Here is a 6,000-nt window from a genome sequence, read left to right as displayed (position 1 = left end):
AAACTAGAGTAAAGTGCAGCCCAGAAAAGCTTCTATATAAGTTCTAAATTTTTTTGTTCAAAATAAAAATTCTGTTTGGTTTGGCAACTTTTTTCTGCAAAATCTTTCCTACTTTCTGAAAGGTTTCACATCGATGCTCTTTAGGGTTAGGTTAGGTTAAGTTAAGTTACACATTTATGGCTGAGCGCTGCGGCTAGGACAGGCTAGGGGGCCGATCGCTGCGGTCACGAGTTAGGTCTAGTTATGCAACTTTCTGGGTCGAGCGCTGCGGCTAGGATTCAATCTCGATCTACAAATGTCATCCCACCTTAATCATGCTTTTAATTAAGCGCAGCAGTGAAGTCTTCCCCACCTCGCACACTCAAAGGTTGGAGTTCAGAGGCATGACACAGGGCACCGAAAATTCGGGGTCTCCGATCTAAATCAAGGGGTCTCAAAATGTCGTCTTAGTTTGAAATTTTCTTTATTCATTATCACGTAGTTTAAAATCTAAATATATTCATATGTTTTGGCCTTGTTGAATAAAATAACGCATTTATAAAATTTATTGTCTTTTGAGCAGTTTGTATTTAATGGCTAGTTAAGCCTCGAGAGTGCAGTATTATAGAGAAAAACTTTACGACTCATGATACCAATGCGACATTTTTACGGTGTAGAGCGCAAAAACGTTTATAATATTTTATGTGTTTTCCAAAATTTTAATAACCCAGACGAAAAATCTAACAAAAATTCGACAATAAACTAGTTTGTTGCTTAGGAACATAATTCTCAATTGAAATTTGAACGTCGAAATCAATGAATCAATTTTTTCTGTATTGTCATACATAAGAATTCGTTGTTCACTAAAATTATGTTTGCAGATTTCTTTAACTGTTGTATTTTCAATTAAAAATTAAATAATTGTAAAAAACGTTTCATCTGCTGACTGAAACAACCGGTGAAACATTACAACTTTACGCAAACATTGTAAACCATAAAAACATTTCATCACTCCCTTTAAGACGTTTTTATGGTGGCCCTCACTGCAAAGAAATGTAGGCTACGAATTCAGAGACGATTGTACAGAACGTATTGAGATATTATTTTGCATCCCTGGTTTTTTCACTAAACCATTGCAAGACTATTTTAGGACAGAAGACAAATTCTAAAATTCAAATCGTCATATTTAAAGTGTATGTGTCACCTTTTTAGCAAGCATATTCTGTATGGGTTACCCTTATCTTTCCAATTGTACTATTTTCCCCTGTATATGTGATATAAGTTAATTCTTTATGAAAAAGTTTCACGCTTTTCTGTTTCGAACAGAAGTGACATATTTTATTTATTTCTAATCATAAATTATTACAGTTACTAATTTCTCCTTATTTCTAATTGCATCAGTCAACACCAGAAATCTTGAAAGGAATTTCGATCCTCAATTCAAAGCTTTGCATTCCAATTCACAACTAAGGTACCCTGTCTGTCTTTAAATATACAGATTATCTAAACACATGTCAAACTATAGTAAATTGCACGTGAAATTGAAATCTTATGTGTTTTCAAAAGGGTTTCAATCGGAATTCCATTGCGCGGAATTGCGCGGCATTTTCAGGGCCCGCAATTATGCGAGTAAAATCTACTTGCGTTGAAACCATAGTTTTCAATCTATTACTTCTCGCACTGTTTAAATTTTCTATGTAACCGGATTTCAGGGGCGTAAATAAGGATTCTGTTGGGGGGGGGGTGAAATTTTATAATGTGGCGCACGAAGCGCGACGAATTTCCCCCCCCCCCCTAGAAAAATATCATGATGTATATCAAACTGTTGGTTTTAGTTGGGTTTGATTTGCATTTTCCACTCATTTCTGGCATTTACAAATAAAGGCTTCATTACATACCTTGCAGCTTTCACCTTCATTATAGTCATTCATTTTACATTAACTACAAAGATCTGTAAACAACTGAATTTATTTTAAGTAACATAAAAAATAGTTTTACTCTATGAGGAAAAAGATGTTACTTTTTTAAATCTTTATAAAAGCTACTTCGCTTTGTTTATATTCTAATTTCCAGAAGAACAACTAGCACTTTTGCTAGGGGGGGGGGGGCAAAATATCTGGGGTCTAGGGGGGACTTGCCACCCCTTTATAAAAAATTTTCAAAATAAAAGTTATTTAAAAAAAGAAAATTTTCAGTTGTTGCAGGCAGATTTGGCTGTGTTCAATTCAAATCTTATATTTTCAACAGCTGTCAATTTAAAGATATGAGTCAATAAATTCTTTTCATGTGTGCGCGGAGCGCCAAAGAAAATTTGTTAAGTACATTGTTTAATTACAGATATAATTACAAGAAACAATCATTTCTATATTTTGAAAAAAATACATCAAAATACATATATAATTTTAATCATCTACATTAAAAAGGGACAGATAATGTTACGTTTTCTCCTGAAGTTATTGAATATATGATTGATCATTCTAACCAACATTCATAATCTTATTTCATTTTCGATTTTATAGAAGTTCGTTTAAAGAAGATAAACAGGTTATCAAATATGATAATCAGTTAGAAGTTTGCCAGAATGTTCTCTAGATTTGGAACTGAGTTTTTGCCACAAACTCAAATATTCTAATCCCTAAATCTTTGCACCGAGTGGTGTAAACCTTTGTTATTTTTAAGTATCTGCACATTTGAATTATTTTCGTCCAAATTTTAAAGATATTCAATTTTAAAATCAACCTTTTTTTAAAAAACAAATTCTAGGGGCCCTAGGATTCTAGGTGGGGTGTTTACCCCCGGGATTCTAGGGGGAGGGGGGTATTTACCCCCAGGATTCTAGGGGGGGTAAATAACCCCCCTTATTTACGCCACTGCCGAATGTATTTGTTTTTCTCATTGATTAATAAAAATCTAGAGAACTATATGTCGGTAGAAACCCAAAGGAAAAACATAGATAAATCCAAAGACATGGTCCAAAAGTAAAAGATAATGCATTAGGAATGTATCCGAATAATGTACACATGACGTCATTGGATGATTGGATGCAGTATTGGTTTTTAATTCAAACAATCAGCATCAAGGTTGTAATGCAAGGAAAGTTAATTGCAGTTGCGTATACTCTGCGTACATATTGAAACCAGATATCTCTGGGCGGAATTTGTAAACAAAAAAAAGATGCTTCAGTGTTCGTTTAGTATCTGGAGGAGCTTAAAAGCAATGAATTTTGATAATTTTGATAATTCGCTATAGTTTCCTATGATCAGAATATTTCATTGATTTGTCATGTGAGGCTTCGACATTCGTCTTGTGTTTACATTACCGCCGCCCAGAGACAGTACACTGCAGTACAAAAGATGCGTGCACCCAAGGTACTAATGCAAGGAAAGTTATTTCAGAGGTGTACGCATTTTGTACTGCAGTGTACTGTCTTTGGGCGGAAAAGTAAACACAAGAATAATCTATGAACTTTTCTGGTCATAGGAAACTATTATGTGAAATTTCAAAATTTTTAAAATTATCCTCGGATACCAGATGAAGACTGATGCATCTATTCTTGTTTACAAATTCCGCCTAGAGAGAACTGGTTTCAATATGTATGCAGAGTATACGCGACCGCAATTAACTTACCTTGCGTGCACCTCTGAAACATTTATTATAACTTTATATATTATATAACTTTCCCTGCATTACAATCTTGATCAACATTAAAACTCTAGTTATCAAATAAATTAATCATTTGTAAGTGCTAAAAATGTCCGGAAATTAACGACACGGTTGTAAACTTCTAAATTTGTTTAATCAATTATAGGATAGGATGCTCCCCTGCCAAAACAAAGCTAAAATTGTAATTTTATTATGCATCTTATTTGTATGAAAAATATCAATTATTTTTAAATAAAATTTGTTAGATGTCAATAAATACAGTTTTCTATTATTATAAAGCAGAATTTTTAGGCCGGTAAAGTGATCAATTCCCAAAATAAACCTTGGTTTGAAGGGATCAAAAAACTGCAAACCAAACATTGCAATCTGTTTTAAGGTAAAGTTTATCCACAAAGATATTAAAATTATGCATTTCTAACGTCAAATTACGTAAAAAAAACAAACAAGTTTTTGGTGAGAAATATGCTTATAAAGTCCTAAATTGAGGCGTCTGGATTTGCGATTAAATCCCAATACCTGCTCTTTATATTGATCTTTAGATAAATCAAATATATGTTCTCAGACAATGGTTCACATTGTAATTATGCCAGGCATTGTATAACTTTATAAACCTATTCTGACAAGGCATATTGACTAGAACAGGGGTATCTGTTTGTATTTTACAGCCAAATTACAAATCATATTTTTTTTAATTTAGACAAAAAATCATTTCTTTTGTTAAACCTAAAATCTTTTTAAACATTTTCTAAATTTTTCCTTTTCTAAGTGTTAAGTTTCAAACCCTGTGATACATTTCTGTGGAAAAGTTAAAGAAATTTCAAAGTGTAAATTCACTAAAAAAATTTAACCATGTTTTAGCATTCAGAAATGCACACTTGCAATAGGGGAGGTCCTCGATGTTTTGGGTAACAACCAACGAGGTTATAGCATATAGAGTGATGATGTACGCTAATCCTTTACTAATTGTACAGGCCATGTACTTCACTTCCAAAGATCAATCAGCATATTACAGTACTCGGGGGTGATTTTTGAAAATATTTATTTTCATTTAAGCAGGAATAAGTTTTCAATCAAAAAACTCTGGGCTACATGGCTCTCGGTAATTTATGTAACTGAAAACTAGATAATCTTTCTTTATTTTCAATTACACTTTCAAAGGAAAACTTAAACACTAATAATTCAAAATAATATTGGAATATCTCACTAAAAATTGGTTACTTTAAAAGACTTTTATTCATAAATTGCCATACAATTGTTGTTTCAAGCATGAAAATACTTGATTAGAGAGACCAGGGGATCCATCAATACTTGCATTCTAGTCTCTAAGCGTACTCTCATGTGGCAAACAATTCCGAACAAACCTAAAAATAAAATATCAAACTATTGTTTTTTTAACGATTACTAGACTAATCTTATATTTCAATTGTGAACGAGGGCGTAAATGTATGGGGGGGAGGTAAAATATGCGCAAAGCGAGAAAAAACTTTGCCCCCCCCCCAAGAGCTTCTAGGGGGGGGGGGGCAAATTTAACCCATGTACACTATACAGTCCAATTACCTAAAGGACTACTTTATCGCTCCATCAAACAAAACTAGCAGAAAAAAAGCAAAATAATGTTTTTAATTCTCTTCACTCTAAAGTTTTAGATTGAAAAATTGTGATAGCTCTAAGTTCTATGGGGGGGGGGGGGGCTACGCCCCCCTGTATACGCCCTTGATTACGTACATTTTCTCTTTGCATACAGTAAACAAACAAAAAAAGTTTGAATATTATCCAAAAGTTTAAGCTGTTATCTGCTGACAACTTTCCGTCCGGCATATGCACTAGTTGTTGACCGGGAAGTAATCCGCGAACTTGAATTTTGACGTCAGCGGTTTTAACTATTTGTACTTTTTGCTGGGGCGTTGCTTGAATCGGTGCTAATAGAATACAAGGAGGGGGCGATGGAATTCCCGTACTCGTTGCACGTTTTTGTATTGCTGAAGAACTAGTTTCTGTGTAACAACAATAACAAAGGCAGCCGATCTAATCAAGGAACTATATACAGGAACGCCCAACTCAGATATACGCATATTATGTACTGTACAATGTGGGAGCAATGTAAACAAACCCACATAAGTTGCAGGGAAATGACTAAAGCTCTGATGTGATATTGCAGTAAGCAGAGGCCATTAGTAGCTCCATGGTACTCTCTTGGATGGAATATTTTTGGCACGTAGTTTTAAGTGTATCCTGGCCGGAGATCTTCCACAGTTTTTTCAAGTTTTTTTTCGCTTTTGATGGTTGTAACATCTCTCTCTGTATTTCATTCCCATTTCCGCACTATCTTGGAGTTGAATAGTTTCTTGAGAATAAGGC

This window comes from Eurytemora carolleeae, unplaced genomic scaffold, assembly GCF_000591075.1.
Source record: "Eurytemora carolleeae unplaced genomic scaffold, Eaff_2.0 scaffold748, whole genome shotgun sequence".
Taxonomy (NCBI): Eukaryota; Metazoa; Arthropoda; class Copepoda; order Calanoida; family Temoridae; genus Eurytemora; species Eurytemora carolleeae.
The sequence above is the reverse complement of the archived record's forward strand: the minus strand, read 5'-3'. Positions refer to the sequence as shown.